Source organism: Tachyglossus aculeatus, chromosome 6, assembly GCF_015852505.1.
Source record: "Tachyglossus aculeatus isolate mTacAcu1 chromosome 6, mTacAcu1.pri, whole genome shotgun sequence".
NCBI lineage: Eukaryota > Metazoa > Chordata > Mammalia > Monotremata > Tachyglossidae > Tachyglossus > Tachyglossus aculeatus.
In genome coordinates this window covers 5,788,893-5,801,413 of record NC_052071.1, presented here as the reverse complement: position 1 = coordinate 5,801,413, position 12,521 = coordinate 5,788,893, and positions in this window count along the sequence as shown.

Sequence of the window (12,521 nt, the reverse complement as noted above, 5' to 3'; positions counted from 1 at the left end):
GTCTCCCCATTCTAGACTGTGAGCCTGTTGTTGGGAAGGGACCATCTCTATATGTTGCCAACCTGTACTTCTGAAGCGCTTAGTACAGTGCTCCGCACACAGTAAGCGCTCAAGAAATACGATTGAATGAATGAATGAATGAGCATGTTTGAAAGTGGTCAATTCTAATCCCGGCATCCATCGCTTGTCTGCTGTGTGACCTTGGACAAATCACTTCACTTTTCTGACCCTCAGTTCCCTCCTGGGTAAAATAGGGATGGAGACTGTGAGCCCTGTGTGGGACAGGGACTGTGTCTAACCTGATTAGCTTGGATCTACCCCAGCATTTAGTACAGTGCCTGGCATATACTAAGCCCTTCACAAGTGACCATGGCAAGATAGCCATGCTTTGGAACAGGCACTGGTCCAAAAAGACTAAACTGGGAAGAAGCCAGGCAGACCACATGAATAGAGTTGTCCATTCATTAAAAGAAGGGAGAATTCAGCAACAATTGGGAAGGTACTACTGGTGCTTCCTCATTGGAGAAGAGAATTATAAGGGATTATTCCGTTCATATCTCCCCACTTCTCAAGCCTCTCCAGTGGTTGCCCATCCATACCCACATCCAACAGAAACTTCTCACCATCGGCATTAAAGCTTTTAATCCCCTTTCCCCCCTCTCACCTCACCTTGCTGCTCTCCTACTACAGCCTGCCCGCACCCTCTGCTCTTCATTCAATTGTATTTATTGAGCGCTTACTGTGTGCAGAGCACTGTACTAAGTGCTTGGTAAGTACAAGTTGGCAACATATAGAGACGGTCCCTACCCAACAGCAGGCTAACAGTCTAGAAGGGCTCACAGTCTAATAATAATAATGATAATGATGTTATTTGTTAAGCACTTACTATGTGCAAAGCACTGTTCTAAGTGCTGGGGAGGTTACAAGGTGATCAGGTTGTCTCATGGGGGGCTCACAGTTTAAATCCCCATTTTACAGAGGAGGTAACTGAGGCACAGAGTAGTTAACTGACTTGCCTAAAGTCACACAGCTGACAAGTGGCGGAGTTGGGATTTGAACCCATGACCTCTGACTCCAAAGCCCATGCTCTTTCCAGTGAGCTACGCTGCTTCTCACAGTCTAGTCACAGTCTGCTCTTCTAATGCCAATCTGCTCACCGTGGCCCGATCTCATCTATCTCGCCACGGACTCCTTTTCCACATCCTCCCTCTTGCCTGGAACTCTTACCGCTCCATGTAAGCCAGACCACCACTCTCTCCACCTTCAAAGCCTTATTAAGGTTACATCTCCTCCAACAGGCCTTCCCTGATTAAGCCCCCTTTCACCCCACTCCCTCTTCTCCATCTATGCGCTTGGATCTGTGAACTTTGGGCCTCTGATATTCACCCCAACCACAGCACTGATGCACACATCTATAAATTACATATTACAAATTATTTATATTGATGTCTGTCTCCCCCTCTAGGCTGTGAGCTTTCATTCGATCATATTTATTGAGCACTTACTGTGTGCAGAGCACTGTACTAAGCACTTGGGAAGAACAAATTGGCAACATATAGAGATGGTCCCTACCCAAAAATGGGCTCACAGTCTAGAAGGGGGAGACAGACAACAAAACAAGTAGACAGGTGTCAATTTTTATGGGGAGGGAATATGTCCTCTAATTCTGTTGTAGAGTAATAATAATAATGATGATGATGGCACTTGTTAAGCACTTACTATGTGTCAAGCACTGTTCTAAGTGCTGGGGTAGATACAAGGAGATCAGGCTGTCCCACGTAGGGCTCACAGTCTTAATCCCCATTTTACAGATGAAGTAACTGAGGCAAAGAGAAGTTAAGTGACTTGCCCAAAGTCACACAGCTGATTAGGGGTGGAGTCAGGATTATAACCCATGACCTCTGACTCCCAAGCCCGGGCTCTTTCAACTGAGCCACGCTGCTTCTCTCCCAAGCCCTTAGTATAGTGCTCTGTGCATAATCATCATCATCAATCGTATTTATTGAGCACTTACTGTGTGCAGAGCACTGTACTAAGCACTTGGGAAGTACAAGTTGGCAACATATAGAGACAGTCCCTACTCAACAGTGGGCTCTAATTATGTCTCTACTATTATTATGTACATAATAAGTGTCTACTCAGGGAAGGAGCATGGCTTAGTGGAAAGAGCACGGGCTTGGGACTCAGAGGTCGTGGGTTCTAATCCCGGCTCTGCCACTTATCAGCTGTGTGACTTTGGGCAAGTCACTTAACCTCTCTGGGCCTCAGTGACCTCATCTGTAAAATGGGGATGAAGACTGTGAGCCTCATGTGGGACAACCTGATGACCTTGTATCTACCCCAGCGCTTAGAACAGTGCTTGGCACACAGTAAGCGCTTAACAAATACAATCATTATTATTATTACTGAATTGTAGTCTCCCAAGTGCTCAGTACAGTGCTTGGCACATAGTAAGCTCTTAATACCATCATTATTATTATTACTGAATTGTACTCTCCCAAGTGCTCAGTACAGTGCCCTGCGCACAGTAGACTGTAAACTCCTGAAGGGGAGGGATCTAGCACCCTCTCTCCACACTCCAGTCCATATTTTACTCTGCAGCCCAGATTATTTTTCTACAATTTCTACATTTTTCAGGATATGTCGCCCTGCTTCTCAAAAAACTCCAGGGGTTGCCCATCCACCTCCATATCAAACAAAAACTCGTCACCACTGCCTTTAAAGTCCTCCATCCCCTGTTACCCTCCTACCTCACCTGGCTTCTCTCTTTCAACAACCCAGCCCGCACACTTAGGACCTTCTCACTGTGCCTCCATCTCACCTGTCTGGCCGCTGTCCCCTCACCCACATCCTGCCTCTGGCCTGCCTGGAATGTGGGAGGGGTTTTGATTATTTTGATTACACCCCAGTGCTTGGCACAAAGTAAGCGCTCAACAGATACCTCATTTATTATTATCATGTGGAGTGGTCCAGTTGAGGAAGATTGATCAATCTGTCCATCAGTATCATTTATTGAGCACTGACGTGGGACACTTAAATGCTGCATATTTAAACAATCAGTGATATTTTGTTCATATATATTCATCTGTCTGACCCTCTAGACTGTAAGCTTGTTATGGGCATGTTTGTTAATTCTGTTGAATTGTACACTCCCAAGCATTTAGTAAAGAGCTCTGCATACAGTAAGTGCTCAATAAATACGATTTAATGAATGGAATGCCCTCCCTTCCTCTAATCCCACAGACCACCACTCTCCCCCACTTCAAAGCCTTACTGAAGGTCCATCTCTTCCAAGATGCCTTTCCGGTCTAAGCCCCACTTTCCCTCATCTCCCACTCCCTTCTGTGTCTCCCTAACTTGCCCCCTTTGCTCTCCCCCTCTCCCAGCCCCACACCACTTATGTATGTACATATCTGTCACTTTATTTATTTGTACTGATGTCTGTCTCCATGCCCTAGACTGTAAGTTCGTTGTAGGCAGGAATTGTTGCTGTTAATTGTTGTATTGTACCTTCCCAAGCTCTTAGGAAGGTGCTCTGCACACAAGAAGTGCTCAGTAAATACAACAATGAAGGAATGAATAATTCTGTTGGACTCTCCCAGATGCTCAATCAAACAATGGTATTTATTGAGCCCTTAATATGTGCAGAGCACTTTACTAAATGCTTGGGAGAGTACAATTCAACAGAATTAACAAACATGTTCCCTGCCCATAACAAGCTTACAGTCTAGAGGGTCAGACAGATATTAATATGAATAAAATATCACTGATCATTTAAATATGCAGCATTTAAGTGTCCCACGTCAGTGCTCAATAAATGATACTGATGGACAGATTGATTGGTCAATCTTCCTCAACTGGGCCACAAGATAATAATAAATGAGGTATCTGTTGAGCGCTTACTTTGTGCCAAGCACTGGGGTGGAATCAAGATAATCAAACCCCCTCCCACATGGGTCAGTCTAAAAAAGGAGAATGACCACATATTTCACCCCCATTTTATGGATGAGGAACTGAGGACTGGTTTAGTGGATAGAAAATGGTCCTGGGAGTCAGGGGACCTGAGTTCTAAACCCCACTCTGCCACTAGTCTGCTGTGTGACCTTGGGTAAGTCATTTAATTTCTCTGTGCCTCAGATCCCTCATCTGTAAAATGAGGATAAAGAGGGTGATTTGTGGGACTGGGACAGTGCCTAACCCTGATTAACTTGTATCAATCCCAATGCTTAGAACAGTGCTTGGCACACAGTACGTGCTTAACAAGTACAGTAATTATTTTTTTTATTATTATTATGATTTATTACCATGTGACTTGCCCAAGGTCACACATCAGGCCAGCGGCAGAGCGGGATTAGAACCCAGGCCCTCCTCCTCCCCGTCTTGGACCTTTTTCCACCAAACCACTCTGCTTCCACATTCCTTTCCCTTTCACCCAGCTATTGTTTTATGAGTATCAGGTTTTTTTGGTTTTTGGGTCACTGCTTCCGATCGAAAACTCTGGAGGTGTTCAGAAGAGCAGCTGCTGCCCACCAAAAAACGTCCATTTGTAAAAAGACGGGCAGAGATATAGAAGAGCTAATGTTAGCAGCTTGGGCGGCTGAGTTTAAAGACAATTAGATCTTCACACCCCTCTCATCCTCCTTTCCTCACCAAGAAAGGTTCACTAATTAGCCATGCTTCTCCAGCCTGCTCTCTTTCCAATTTTTCTATGTTGATTTCCTCCTTTCAAACCTGGGCAAGTGGAAAAATTCCTTCTCATTCCGAGACATTCTGATTCTAAAATACCACTGCCTTCTACTCTCTGTTCAAGGCAGACACCTATCACTCCTGGCTTGGCAATCAAGAAAAAGATCCTCCTACCCCCATCCATTCCTACCAGGTGGTATAGCTCATCCCCCATTTCACTCTGGGCCTCAGTTTCCTCATCTGTAAAATGGGGATTCTTTACCTCTTCTCCCTCCTCTGAGCCCCATGTGGGACAACGGACTGCGTCTGACCTGATAATCTTCTATCTACCCCAACACTTAGTATAGTGCTTGTCACAGTGTAAGGATTTGACTAATGCTGTAATTATTGGAATGATCAATAAATCAATAGTATTTAGTGAGCATTGTTGGTTATTAATATTACCCAGCAATTAAGGGTATTTATTGGACCTTCTTCCTCCTCCTCTTCTTCTTCTTCTTCATATTTACAGACCAGAAAACTGAGGCCCCAGAAAGTGCAGTGACTCACCCAAGGTGACACTGCACTTAGGTGGCAGAGCTGGGAGTAGAACCCAGATTCTCCTGCTCCCAGGCCTGTGCCTCTTTCCCTCAGCCACCTTGCTTCATACATTTATTTTTAACTTCCTCAAGGTGAGGGATTGTGTCTATTTAGTCTACTGGATGCTCCCAGGAGCTTAATACAGTGCTCTACACCCAATAAGTGCTTCATAAAGACAAACAATTGATTGATTAAGAAGTGCTCACCTCCTCCAGGAAGCCTTCCCAGACTGAGCCCCCTCTTTCCTCTCCCCCTCCTCCCCACCTACCCGCCTTACCTCCTTCCCCTCCCCACAGCACCTGTATATATGTACATACGTTTGTACGTATTTATTACTCTGTTTATTTATTTTACTTGTACCTATTTATTCTATTTATTTCATTTTGTTAATATGTTTTCTTTTGTTGTCTGTCTCCCCCTTCTAGACTGTGAGCCCGCTGTTGGGTAGGGACCGTCTCTGTACGTTGCCAACTTGTACTTCCCAAGCGCTTAGTGCAGTGCTCTGCACACAGTAAGCGCTCAATAAATACCATTGAATGAATGAATCAAAGTGTGAGCCCCACGTGGGGCAGGGACTTTGTACTTGTATCCACTCCCATGCTTAGTACAGTGCACATAGTAAATGCTTAATAAATATCACAATTATTACTATTATTATCATTATTAATGCACCATGCTAAATGTTTGGAAAGTAAAAAAGGAAGAAGTGACATTTCCCCATCCATAGGTAACATTCAGCATGGTATAGTGGAATGAGCCCAGGATTGGGAGTCAGAAGGTCACTGGCTCTAATCCCGGCTCCGCCACTCATCTGCTGTGTGACTTTGAGCAAGTCACTTAGCTTCTCTGTGCCTCAGTGACCTCACCTGTAAAATGGGGATTGAGACTGTGAGCCCCACTTGGGACAGGGACTGTATCCAGCCCGATTTGCCTGTATCCACCCCAGCGCTTAGTAAGGTGCCTGGCACAAAGTACGTGCTTAACAAATGCCATTATCACTATTATTATTATTCCCTCTAATAGGAAGCTGGAAAAAAATACTTACAGGTGAACTGGCTAATCAAGTAAGCAGATGGCAAAACATTTGTTTCTTCAATCACGGAAAATGGAGCATTTAAATCCTCCCCACACATCCCCTACACCCTATCGCTTAGCTAAGGATTTTAGAACTGGTGAAGAGATACTGATTACAGAATATTACTGAAATTATAATCAGTATCTCAACCAGTTCTAGAGAGGGATTGAAGGTTTTGAGACTGTCTGTTTCAGAGATTTTAAGACTTAAAGATGAAGAAAACCTACAGTTAAAGAAAAGCCTACCTTTTCTCCCTGCTGCTCTGTGCACTCCGGGTGGAACAGCGACAATGTCGGCTGATAACCCTGTAAAAATAATAATAATTCATCATGATTATGGTACTTGTTATGTGCTTACTTTGTGCCAAGCACTGTTCTAAGTACTGGGGTAGATATAAACTGATTGGGTTGGACCCAATCCCTGTCCCAGGTGAGGCTCACAGGCTTAATCCCCATTTTACAGGATGAATTAACTGAGGCACAGAGAACTTAAGTGACTTACCCAAGGGCACACAGCAGATGTGTGGTGGAGCTGGGATTAGAACCCAGGTCCCTCTGACTCTCAGGCCCAGGCTCTATCCACTAGACCTTCCTGATTCTGCATCTACCCCAAGGCCAAACACAGTGCTTTGGGCAGAGTAAGCCCTTAATAAATAGCATTACAATTGGTTATGTCACCATCATTATCATCTTTTCAGCTTCATACTCGCTCATCGATGATTTTCACCATTAATGGTGGCTGCCAACCTCATACAATTATTGATACTAGTGCTACAAATAGAAAAATATTTTTCCGTAATATACAGAATTATATCAATTATTTATACAGAAATTAGAATCAATCTATAAAATCAAGCTGAGAAGGACTGTGGCTGTCAGAAGGACCTGGGTTCTAATTTTGGCTCTGCCACTTGTATGACCTTGGGCAAGTCATTTCATTTCTCTGGGCCTCAGTTGCCTCATCTGTAAAATGGGGATTAAGAATGTAAGCCCCATGTGGGACACGGACTGTGTCCAACTTGATTAACTTGAATCTACCCCAGGAATTAGTACAGGGTCTGGCACATAGTAAGTGCTTAACAAATATGAAAAGATCAATCAGTGGTATTAATTGAGAAGTATACAATATTATATATTGAGCAGCAAACTGAATAGTAGTACATTTCTTAAAGTTCACAGAGCACTCTTCTGAAGTTCATTATAAATGTATTTAACTATATAGTTTAAAATATATTAAAAATTTATTTCTTAATGTTCCCTGAACACTCTCCTTGTGTTCACAAATGCAGTGAGCCAGTTCAGGATAGAGAAATTAGTGATAGTAAGCATGGAAACTAAACATTAAGAATCCCCTAATTAGTCATGAAAGGCCCCTGGAATCAGTAGGAGATTAGATACACAGATAGTTTATCATTTAGAAATGTCTGTCTGCACTAACCGGTCATTAGAAATGGAGGTACAAAGAGTAAACAATTTTCCAGTTAAAGGAATAAGGAAAAGGAGCAGAAGGAGGAGGGAGAGGAGGAGGAAGAGAAGGAGGAGGAGGAAAAGGAGGAAGAGGCAGAAGAGGAGGAGAAGAAAGAGGAGGAAGAGGAAGAAAAGGACAAGAAAGAGGAGAGGAGGAGGAAAAAGGTGAGGAAGAGGAATGAGGTGAAGAGGAGTAGGAAGAGGAGGAGGAGAGGAGGAAGAAGAGGATTATGAAAAGGAAATGGTGGGGAAAAGGAGAAAGAGAAGAGAAAGGAAGAGAGGAAGGAGGAGGATGTGGAGGAGGAGAAGGTAGGAAGCGGAGGAGAGGAGGAGGAAAAGGAGAGAAGGCAGGTGGATGATGAAGAAGGAGGAGGAGGAAGAGGAGGAGGAGGAGGAGGAATTGGAAAGGCTCAGAGACCATCTGTGACGGACCCAGATAAAGCAAAGAAGATAAAGCTGAGCCTGACAGTCCATTCTGGATGTCTCCAGAAGGAGACATGGTTTGGGGCTTCACAATCAGCTTTTGATCCATTTCTTCTGAGGGGCCTCTGAGGTCCAGCTGTCTTTAAATATTTAAGGCATGAGATGCTTAAATAGGGTTTTCACTCTTTGAATATGAAAGTGGAGACAGAAGTGATAAGGACAGGCTGTATCAAGAAAGGTACCTTAAGCACAGAATGCAAAGAACCGGTCTACAACTAAGGTCACATGTATAATAACTTTAACAAAATGGGATTTGTTAAGTGTTTACTATGTACTGTACTAAGTGCTAGTGTAGATAGGAGATAGTCAGGTTGGACACAGTCCCTGTCCCACGTGGGGCTATCAGTCTTAAGGCCCATTTTACAGCTGAGGGAACTGAGGCACAGAAAAGTGAAGTGACTTGCCCAAGGTTACACAGAAGACAAGTGGCAGAGCCGGGACTAGAACCCAGATCCTTCTGACTCTCAGGCCTGGGCTCTAACTACTAGGCCAAGCTGCTTCTCAATATATATTACAATTTATATATTCTATTATTTAAACACTTTCTTCCTCCTCCCTGTAAATTGCTTTGGGTCTGTTGTCTTCCCTGTTAGATTGTCAGCTCCTTGTGGGCTCAACTGTCCTCTCCCAAGTGCTCTGCCTACAGTAAACTCCTTGAGTGCAAGAAACTGCTTCTACTAAATCTACTGTACTCTCTCAAGCGCTTAGTACAGTGCTCTGCCCACAGTAAGGTGCTCAGAAAAGCTTGCATTTGATTGAGTCAGAGAGCCACCCTAGTTGTAACATTACAGAACACAATTCTTTTGTCTCATTCATGGCGTGATACGTTCATGTGAGTTTGCCAGAACTGGGGAGAAATATTCCTGATTCTTCTCTCTCCAGGTATGCATTCCCCAATCCTCAGCTCTGAGCAGAGGCAGGCTGGGATACCATCTGCGAAAATGACCACAATTCCACAGCTCTGACCCCGCTCAGAAATACCCGAGACTAGTGCCTCTGTGCCCTATAATTACGGATTTGACAGCAAAATCTCCCACAGAAAGCAACCAGAGTGTGAGGTGATTAGGTTAAGTTTAGTCGACTGCGATGTTTTTGCAGTTAAACTGTCTGTATTGAAATATTTCCAACTGCAACCATTTTATTGCAATATTTCTGAAGTATTTTCTTCTAGAGATTCTCAGTCATGAAACACATCCCTTTCGTCTTCCCTCCCCCCCGAAAAAAAAAAAAACCGAGTTGCAATGGTTTCAATTTTAAAATCTATGTTTTCAGTTTGGTGTATTTTTCCAGACTCGGGATAATTAAGGTTTTTGAAAGAGCTCATTAAGGCAAACTATAGAAGGAGGCTTCTCTGTGTGTGACTGCCACCTGGTGGGCTATTATTTTTATGGGACTGTGAAGCGCTTACTATGTGCTAGGCGCTGTACTAAGCGCTGGAATTGATGCAAGCTAATGAAGTTGGACACAGTCCATGCCCCACATGGGGCTCACAGTCTTCATTCCCATTTTACAGATGAAGGAACTGAGTTCCAGAGAAGTGAAGTGACTTACCCAAGGTCACCCAGCAGATAAGTGGTGGAGTTGGAATTAGAACCCAGGTCCTTCTGACTCCCAGCGCGTGCTCTATCCACTTGGCTACCCTGCTTACGTACCCTCAGGCAGTTGCCTACCTTTTTCCAACTGCCTCTAGGTTATTCTTTATATTAATGTGGTCTTTTCCATTAGTCTGTTTATTCCATGTGTCTGTTTATTGTTTAATTCACCAAAGGGCTTTGTACAGTGCTCTGCAAACAGTAAGCACTCAATAAATACGACTGACTGACTGACTGTAAGCAAATAAAACAGTAGGTAAAAGCAAGCTGAAACACCATTGTTGGCAAGGAAGCCAAGGGTCAGAAGTAAGAAGTAGAATGGCCTACTGAAAAATCAATTCAATCCTTACTCTGTGCAGAGCACTGTACTTAGTACTCAGGAGATGACACTACAGCAAAATTAGCAAACACATTCCCTGTCCATAGTGAGCTTACAGTCTGACAGGGACCATGTCCAGCCTGATTTGCTTGTATCCACCTCAGCACTTTCTACTGTGCCTGACACATAGTAAGCGCTTAACAAATACCTATATTATTAAAGCGGAAAGAGCCAAGACAGGGAACTAAAATAATTGGATTCTCTTTTTTTAACGGTATTTGGTAAGCACTTTCTATCTGTCAGGCACTGAACTAAGCGCCAGAGTGGATAAAAACTAATCAAGTTGGACACAGTCCATGTCCCACATGGGGGCTCACAATCTTCACCCCCATTTTACAAATGAGGTACCTGAGGCACAGAGAAGTGAAGTGACTTGCCCGAAGTCATGGAGCAGACAAGTGGGGGAGCCGGGATTTGAACCCACATCCTCTGACTCCCAAGCCTGGGCTCCAGCCATCAGGCCACACTGCTTTTCTCCTCTGGATTCAAGCACTTCCCGACCTGTGAGACTTGACCCAAGTCACTTCATTTCTCTGTGCCTCACTTTCCTACTCAGTAAAATGGGGATTTTAATATTTGTCTTCCTCTAATTTAGGGAGGGCGAACTGGGATAGGATTATGTCCCCCCTGATTATCTTGAATCTATCCCAGGGCTTCGCCCACGGTCAACACTTAAGAAACACCACAGTTATTATCGTTGGCCACGGTGGAGGAAAATGAAAAGCCACTGGAGGTTTTTGAAGGTGAGGGAGTTGAGCATGTGCAAATGTGATTGAAAAACATAATATATCAGTCAATGCAATTGCGTGCCTACTGTGAGCACTGTACTGAGTGCTTGGGAGAGTATAATAATAATGGCATTTGTTAAGCGCTTACTATGTGCGAAGTACTGTTCTAAGTGCTGGGGGGGATACAAGGTGATCAGGTTGTCCCACGTGGGGCTCACAGTCTTCCTCCCCATTTTACAGATGGGGTAACTGAGGCTCAGAGACTAATAATAATAATAATGGCATTTATTAAGTGCTTACTATGTGCAAAGCACTGTTCTAAGTGCTGGGGAGGTTACAAGGTGATCAGCTTGTCCTACATGAGGCTTACAGTCTTAATCCCCATTTTACAGATGAGGTAACAAGCACAGAGAAGTTAACTGACTTGCCCAAAGTCACACAGCTGACAATTGGTGGAGCTAGGATTTGAACCTATGACCTCTGACTCCCAAGCCCATGCTCGCTCCATTCAGCCATGCTGCTTCTCCGTATAATAGAGTAGAACAGAGGTAATAGACATGATCCTTTCACTCAAGAAGCTTCCAGGCAACGCTGTGCAGAGCACTGTACTGAAAGCTTAGGAGAATACAATACGAAAGAGTTGGTTGACACATTCCCTGTCCAAGATAGTATCCAATTGATACCCCCTTCTGAGAAGCAGAGTGGCCTAGAGCACAGAGCCCAGGCTTGGGGGTCAGAAGGCCCTAGGTACTCATCTCGGCTCCGCCACTTGTCTGCTCTGTGAACCCGGGCAAGACACTTCACTTCTCTGGGACTCAGTTCCCTCATCTGGAAAATGGGGACTAAGACTGTGAGCCCCATGTGGGACAGGGACTGTGTCCAACCTGATTAGCATGTATCTACCCCAGCACTTAGAACAGTTCTTGGCACATATTAAGTACTTAACAAATACCATAATTAGTATTATTATTATTATCCTGCATTGTTTAGATGCCAAGACAGATTCTTGCTGGGCTAAGGATTTCCTCGCATTGGGACCAGACATTCGGTAATGATAAATATTAATTGTGGTACTTCTTAAGCATTTACTATGTTTCAAGTCCTGTTCTAAGTTCTGGGGTGGATACAAGTCAATTAGGTTGGACACAGTCCCTGTCCCTCTTGAGGGCTACAAGTCTAAAAGAGGGAGTAGGATTGAATCTTCATTTCACAGATGAGGTAAAAGAGTCACAGGGAAGTTAAGAGACTTGTGCAAAGTCACACAGCAGCCCTCAATCACCTTACCCTCCCTTCTCGCTGCTCTCCTGCTACAACCCAGCTGGCACACTTCACTCCCCTAACACCAACCTACTTACGATGTCTCGAACTCATCTATCTCACCACGGACCTCTTGCCCACATCCTACCTCTGGCCTGGAATGCCTTTCCTGTTACTATCTGACAAACAAACTAGTCTCCCCCAGTTCAAGGCCTTACTGAAGGCCCATCTTCTCCAAGAAACCTTGATTAAGCCCTCCTTTCCTTTTCTTCCACT